This window comes from Tiliqua scincoides, chromosome 3 (assembly GCF_035046505.1).
Source record: "Tiliqua scincoides isolate rTilSci1 chromosome 3, rTilSci1.hap2, whole genome shotgun sequence".
Classification (NCBI taxonomy): Eukaryota; Metazoa; Chordata; class Lepidosauria; order Squamata; family Scincidae; genus Tiliqua; species Tiliqua scincoides.
In genome coordinates, this window is record NC_089823.1 from 165,271,548 (window position 1) to 165,280,058 (window position 8,511).

Sequence of the window (8,511 nt, forward strand, 5' to 3'; positions counted from 1 at the left end):
CCTACTTAAAGGGTAAATAAATATCAGGGACTATCAACTGCTCCTACTCTGCTTCCTATTTACATATGTTAATTATGCAGGTCAATAGATTTGTCACTGTATATAAACATTACGATACATATTTTTGAGTCTAAAACTGTTCATGCAGCACAATCATAAAGTAATTGACAGTGCCAGCAAATCAATATGCTGAGTTCCATCAATACCATTTAGCTGATTTTGTTACAGTGTTATCTCCAATTACTTTCAAACACAATGGTTTTCCTTTTAGGGCAAATATATAGGAAAGGAGTGTGGACATATCTATTCAATTCAGATACTGAGGGAAAATATCAGTCTTGTTTTGTTGACCACAGGACTAACTTGGGTGTAGTGTAATTCAGGACACTAGTACATGGCAACTTATGAAGACTGCAACTGGTCCCCTCTAAATGTAGTTTTTACTTTTTCAAAACAAGGATTGATCTGCAACATAGTCCTGTGGTTGGTAAAAACTGACCTAGGGCAGTCCACAAGGCAACATACAATGCACAGTCCATTCTCCAGCTGATCTATGTTCACAGCGCCATGCAGACAAACGAAGCCCATGGCATGGCTAGCAGCAGTGACCAGTATGTGTCCAGCTGTTCATCTGTGGGGCTGCCATTGTAAGCTCTGTGACAAGTGGAAACATACCCAGTATGGAGGTACGGGAAACAGCACACCTGCTGCTTGATTGTCTGCCATGCCACTGTCAAAGGCACAGGATCCCAGGCTGAGAAGTTCTGCAGCCCCATCCATGTAGCTTTCTTTCAGAACCCACGCCATCTCTGATGTTGTTTAATAACAACACTTCGTCAAAGTTGTTGTTTCTTTGTTATTAGGGATATTTTTCCTGTTGTTAGTTCAGTCGCAACTGTTACCCTGCACATGCCCGATCTCGTCTGATCTCGGAAGCTAAGCAGGGTCAGGCCTGGTTAGTACTTGGATGGGAGACCGCCTTGGAATACTGGGTGCTGTAGGCTTATACCATAGTCTTCCGGGACTGAAGGTTGCCAACCAGTTCAGTCGCGTTTCAGCTGGCCTCAGGATAGGACTCTGAATGGAAGTCGTGCCCAGGAATGTCTTGGCAACCAGCACTCATGCTTAGTGAAACTTCATTCTCTACCTACACTGGCATCAGTGAGAATTAGGGGAAAGGCAGTCAGCTGGTGGGGGGGGGGGAGACAATAAGGCTTACTAGCCCAGCAATTTTTAACCTTTTTCCTCTCATAGCACACTGAAAAGGCACTCCAAATGTCAAAGCACACCATCAGCTTTTTAAGGATATATATAAAAATGAGTATTAAGGTGCAGAAATAACAAACAAAATGCATTAGCCCAAGCTTGCACAAAATTACACACCCAATCCAAACAACAGATGATTGAAGAATGATGCTGGTTCTGCCCTCCCTCACACTCCCCCAATCGCCCTAATAATAAATGACCCTCCACCAAACTCATGTAGCACATCTGCAGACCATTCATGGCACACTAATGTGCTGTGGCACAGTGGTTGAAAATTGCTGCACTAGCCCAATAACCAGCTAGACTGCTGAGACCTTACTTAGCCTGCTGGGCTATATAAGAGTGTGGGGGTAGAGTGGTCAGACGTGCGGCCAGGGAGAAGGGGGGTCTAAGTGGGTTCACATGGGGGCAAGGCAATTAGTTTATGTAACACACTGATTAGTTCAGGCACCACACTTAGATGAGGCTGTGATTTGGGGGGGGGGGGGCTCCCCGAAGCAAAAAATGAATGATGTGAACTGGATGTGAATGTGAAATTCCATAGGAGTAATGTCCTTCCATAACAGTCTCAGTTCTAGAGTATATGATTAGGGTTGCAATCCTATACACATCTACCCCGGAGTAAGCCCCGTTGAAGACAATGAAATTTACTTCTGACCCTGAGTAAACATTTTTAGGATTGCACTGTAAGTCTGGGGACTGGCTGCCGATGGATGACATATGCCCAATTATAAGTAGGTCTCTTGTCTGCTGCTGTGATGGGAAGAGTTCCACCACTATTTATACTGTGGGTTTTAGTCCTGCTTACCCTTCCTGTTTTGTCCCTAACATGACTATTGCTCACCAGGCATGCAAAAGGTGACCTAGGCTTTGATTCTGCTATACTCCCTGACTGTGCTGAAACCTGGCTTGCCCTCAGATGTTCTTTCCCTCAGATGAATATTGTTTCCACAAGGCTTCTTGAACCTTTGCCCTGAGGAAGCCTGTGTGCTTATTTTGCATCCCTCACTCCCCACCCTGTGTTAATTTTCTTTGTATGGTGCAATCAAAAACTTCATTCTTTCCAAAGTATGTGTACAGTGTATTAGTGAAACAAGCAGGTTCAAAATGGTTTCTTCAGGGATTCCTAGGTGTGTCTCTTTCAGTATTTTTCTTCATGTGCCACAGAATCTCAATCAGTTGATGGAGCTCTGTGCCTGATGGGTCATGTATAGTTTGTGCGGTGAGCTAGGGTGACAAGTACTGTATCTCTTAATTGCTATGTGTGGATTGCCTCCTTCTACACTGGCCCACATGAGGCCTCACTGACATGCCACCTCATAATTGGTATGTGCTGGTGATGTTGCTAGGCAGAGTACAACTGAGTTTATTGTTTTAAAGAAGCAGTTTTTTCTTTCTACTTAGTGCTGACTAAGTATAGGATACTCTCTACATTATACCAGTAACACAACATGGCTGGGATTAAGCATGTTTAAAATCTCAAATGAAGCTATCTAAAAAGGACAGTGAAAACTTCCACTGGTAATTTTCATGATTAATTGTCTACAGGTTGACTGTTGTTGAGCAAAACTTTATCTTTCCTAATAAATTCAGATTTTATTCTTTGGACAAATAACTTGTGTTGAGCTTTGTTGGGAATGGCACATCTGCAACTGAGATTTGAAAGTCACAGAGCAGGACATAATTTTTCATTTGGAGTGCAGCCAAGGGATTTGGTCCACAGCTTAATGAAAGTGTCAGACACAGAAATATATATTAATAAACTACCTTTCATGATCCATCTCTCTTTCATTTGACATAGCTGTTGCCTGACAGAGACAGCTGCCTTTTTCCTTGAACAGTTTCAGAGGCTGCAAAGCAAACATATTGAACCTTGTAGATAGATGCTTGTGAGCAGCACCTGTTAAGGAAGGTCTGCAAGATGCCACCTCATGACTATATGAGATTGATGGGTCTTTTCCTTTGCAAAGTGTCATTCCAAAAGCAAATGCCACACAATGCTGAATAATGCTATGATTGCTGTTTTGCGCACACGTCTAGAAATAGAAAATGATAGCACACAAAATAATTGGAGCACAAGTGAACAGAGGTGGCCGTTTCTCCTCTGGTAATTATCATGGTCTTCATGTTGCCACTTGGTAAATTGTCTGCCTGCCTAATCCCCCTGCCAAGCGATATGGAAACTTTTACCACAAGCACTTGATATGAGGTAAATCAGGCAAATTTTAAAATTCTCTCCTGTCACTTGGCACAATTGGCCAACTTACCAAATAGATCCATAAATCCCTACCAAAAAAAGTCATCATTTTCTCTATTCATTGTCTTGAGCTATTGTTGCTTACTTACTTTTTCTTGCTGTCTCCAGTTTTCCTATTTCTTATAAGTAATTGTTGGCCCATTCCTATGGGCCGTTTACAACAGTGGATTTATCGATCCACTGTTGTAAATGGTCCTATGATGGCACAGACCTCACACCATAATTGCATAAGATGGAGGCACTGACGAAAGTGGCCAGCAGTGCTATACATGTGCCAAACTCACCTGAATGCTCTGCTGGTCCTGGTAAAGTGGTAGAAGGGGAACATTCAGGGGAGGTTTGGGATGGGGGGGCAGGGAGTGGGCTGGAGAGGGTGGGTCTTAATGGTAAAGGTACTTGCTAGATCCTATCCCCAATTTTCCAACGCATCCACCTCCTTTCTCTCCTTATGCCAGCAAAATAGCTGGCATAGGTCTCATAGGTGGTCAGGTGGCCTTCCAAGAAGTAGTTAAAAAATTTTTTACTTGCCTCTTGCTGGCCATCTGATTGTTCCCTACCACCATAGCATGCAGCACATGCTTAACAGTGTGGCTGCATAGCAGAAGATGGGGGGGGGGTTAGGATTGGGTGGTAACTCAAGGATCTTTGGAAGTTTCAATCTGTATACTTTATGTGAAACAAGATCATTAGTAGTTCCCAAAATGTCATAGGTTTGTGGTGATAAATACATGTAATATTGCATCACATCAAGTGCTATTGTACTGAAATTCTAGAAGGTGTTCTGAAGGCAGATGTGGGGGTGTTGTCCAAATTAAAGACTTATATAGACGTGGCTGGATATGCAATTTTATGTGCATCTCTTTGTAAATACATGTCCGTTAAGATCTACATGGCAGGGAAAGTAAATTCTGAAAGGGTAGATCTGTCTGAGGATGAGAACATCAACATACAGTTTCCCTTCATGCAATCTCGATGCGCACTCCTGTTCTTGACAGCATGATCTAAGTAAACTCTTAGCTACCAAGCAAAGTTAATTAGCACTTTAGCAGCTGCATCACATATCCATTCTGATGTATAGTTTTAGCTTCACAGAAGCTACAAATATTGTTTTGCCTTTAACTGAGTGAATATTGTCCTCTGACCCTGAGAATATGCTCTCCTTCTGGATTTGTTTTCTGTTCCTCACTGGTTGAAATTAATAGGATTTTAGCTTGCTTTGTTTCTATAAAATAAATGAGGTTCTTTTTTAACCCATAGAATATGTGCTAGCCTGGCTACATGTGCATTTACTCATAAGTAGGCAACCGTGCCTCGGACCTTTTCAAAGGGTAGGTTGAGGGTTTTAAACTGATGAATGCAGTCCCCAAAAAACTTTTGAGAAGGAGCTGACAAGGAAAATATATTGAACCGTATGGAAAGCAAAACAGAGTCACTCATGCGTGTTTACTTATAAATAGGCAACCATGCCTACTTATCTCTTATCGACAACTCGCTTATCGACAGACAGGCGAAGGGGAATGCAAGGCCACCAAAATGGTCCCAGTCTGATGAATGTGGAGTTCAACAAATGCTCCAGAAGGCAGTTCCCCCCCCCCCATAGTAAAAAGGATAAAAAACAAAGGTTTGAGTGGCTGACTGGTTAAGTGAAACTTTTTTTTAGTCTCATAAAGCTAGGTGGGTCCCAACAGAGTGTTGTTTTAAAAAGTGGGTCCTGGTACTAAAAAGTCTGGGAACCAATGTCCTCAGATTACACTGTTCTATAGTACAAACATATACTCACAGGAACATCAGTAGCTGCTTATACTGAGCCAGATCATTGATCAAGCTAACTCAGTGTTAAATCAATGTTTATCACATTATAAAGCCGAGGTGAAATTAAAAACAAGAATTACCTTTACATTTTCCCCACTACATGTGGCGGGTTTCATAGCCAACATAGCCCATTGAACAATACTTCACTTCATTTCAAAACATAAAGGTAATTTGACCTCTGATCTCGGAAGCTAAGCAGGGTCAGGCCTGGTTAGTACTTGGATGGGAGACTGCCTGGGAATACCGGGTGCTGTATGCTTATACCATAGTCTTTCGAGACTGAAGGTTGCCAACCAATTTGACCTCAGCTTTTTAACCCGATAAACATTGATTTAATTATGGAATTTGGTCAGTAAATATGTTAACTCAGGGCCCAATCCTGTTCAATTTTCCAGTGTCAGTGCAGCTATGCAAATGGGGCATGCACTGCATCCTGTGGTGCAGAGGCAGTCACAGAGGCCTCCATTGTGGCTGCACTGGTGCTGGAAAGTTGGATAGCACTAGGCCCTCAGTTTTGTGGGCACTGAGTGGCAGTGGTTTTCCAGGGTTTCAGACAGAGGTATGTCCCAGCTCTGCTTGGAGAGACTAATCACCCTGGGTTCATCTGCATGCAGTGCTTGTACTCTTCCATTGACCTACAGGCTCTTTGTGAAATGCTAGTAAATTTCCAAATGCTAAGTATACAATATATAAAATAATTCACAGCTGCCAATACACAGGCAACCACCTGAGCACAGGGAACATACGGGAACAAAAAAGAGAAAGCACAGGTGAGAAGACACACTTGCCCTGCCTAAACAGAAGTAAGCTGAATAACTCCCCTGTTTTCAGCTTTCCCACAAACCCTGTCTGTCTTACACCTCTGACTTATTACTCCATTCACAAACGTGGGACTCTGGAGCCATAGCAGTGAAGAAGCAATGCATGTTAGTAAGAGGTGTCTACAGTGCAAAGGGAGAGAGGAGGAAGGAACAGTCACAAACACCAGGCACCCATTTCCCCTCCAGAAAGTGCTGCTTGGAGTACAATAATGTAGATTGGGGGGAGGGAGAGTTTCTGTGCCTTTAACAGCTGCATGACAGGCAGAACAGGGGCATGTCCTTCTATTACAGGGGCATATCCTTCTGTTAGGAATGCCATTCCCTCTGAGGATGTGTGATGCTATCCACAGACAACTGAGGTGTTGATCCTGATGTGCCTGTGGTCCATCACCTGTGCATTCAGGAACAAATAATCTTGTGGAAAGTACAATGAAATGTTAGTGACTGTGTGAGAGACATTTATAATAAGAAGAGACAGTTTCTTCATTCCATTCCTCTCCCCCCATTTCCTCTTTTGTACTGTCTACCTCTCTCAGACATCTACAGTGTTATGGCTGGCAACCTGACAACTGTGATGATTGTGACAGAATTGCCTCAACTTCTATATCTCTTTAAACACACACATACGTACACACACACCCTGTGCCCTTATAACACTGCGTGTTTGACTTTCTTCCATGTGTTCATTTTTTCAAGGAATTGTGAATAGAGGTATTAAGAAGCTGTAGAATTAAATCTGACTCTGGAATGCTGCCATGATGACTCTGTGGGAAAATCATGTGTTCCTAGCTGTGCAACGGTTGCTTTCCGCCCCTCAGACTCTGCCTACAATCTGCTTCTAATTAGTTAGCTAGACAAGGCACGAGGCACGGTGCTTCAGAGTGGTTCTTGTACAGTTTCTGTTCATTTCCACTGAGCTTGTGCAAGACGAGATCCCAGTGCATTGTATCTATTTTGGTGGCGTATATCTGAGGAGGGAAAAGGTGTGGGGAGGTTTTTTGAAAGAGGGGATAAGATCTGACTTGCACCATTGCCGCCCCTTGTTTCCTCCCCAATAATGCCCAGTTCCACCCTATAGCCACCCACAGTCTGCCACCCTGCACCAGCTCACTTGCTCTGGTGTAGAGCAAGTTGTTGATTGCAGCTCTAAAATGGCTGGAATTCTGTTCTGTTGTAACACAGTGGATAGAACTGAGCTGTTACAGAGGTTTGTGCTGGCCATGAGATGTAACATATTGTTGGGTGGGTGGGTAAAGGCCACCAACATTCATTGTAGTGGCACAGCCATTAAGCCGGGCAACAGGTATCACTGGAATCACAACCCCTGGGAAAAGTATCCATGGGGTGTTAGCTACTGCTGCAAGACAAGAATAAAGAACACCTTGACACAACACAAAGTCTTTCCTCCTGGGTGGGGAATTCTAGCAGACTCCATGAGCATGGCACACTCCTTTGACGTAGAACCTCCTGCATGGAATGGCCCTGGGCCCATGGAAGCTGAGGCAGGTATGAAATAAGGGCTCACTCTCTTAGCCACTACTTTATACCAACTTGATTCTGTAAAAGTTATCTACTTTAGGTGCAATCCTAATCTGCGCCAGAACACTGACCTGCACTGTATCCAGTGTGGGATACCGACTGGCCTGCACTGTATCCAATGCGGGTTTGGTGCAGACTGGAGTACAACTTGGAGTAAGGGGATTTCCTTCCTCTTACCCTAAGAAACACTCCAGGCAGCCCTATGGTGCTACTTGGATCTGCACTTGCAATTTCATGGACACAGTTCTGAGTGACTCAAGTAATGTCACTTGAGACAGGGGTTGGAATCCGGCCTGTGCCACTGGATCTGGCCTACGCTGGGTTGGGACCTGGCCTGCACCAAGGAAGTCCACATCCTTTTCTGGACCAGATCCACCCTCAGGCTGTCCTCCCCCACCCAGAAACACCTCCACCCTGCTTCAGTTCCTCCCACCTGGCACCCTTTCCAAACCCCTGTGCCAGTGTGCCTAGGCCAGCACAAACCTACCACCTCCAGGCAAGGCGTTGGCTCCGCGAGGCCAGCACATGTCCGTGCACTGGCCTATCCTACTCCTGAGTTGTCGTGAATGTGCTTTATGGCACATTCACAATGGCTGGGAGTCAGCACAAGGGACTTTTGCTGGTTCGGGAGGGATTAGGACTGTGCTGTTAGTTCTATCTGTAACCATTCTAACTATAGCCAATTCTATCTGTAACCATTACCTCAATCTAATTGGCTACATCTTACTTTTTCTGCATTATAGAAGTCTGGCTAGCCAGATGTATGCAGATACACATGCATATATGTTTACTGATTAGGCAATACTGGATGCATTT

General features: G+C 44.0%; 1 pseudogene; it reads left to right on the forward strand.

Moving 5' to 3' along the window:
- The first annotated feature begins 884 nt into the window (after nucleotides 1–884).
- LOC136646616 (5S ribosomal RNA) lies at nucleotides 885–1,004 on the forward strand (annotated as a pseudogene).
- Nucleotides 1,005–8,511: the final 7,507 nt, after the last annotated feature.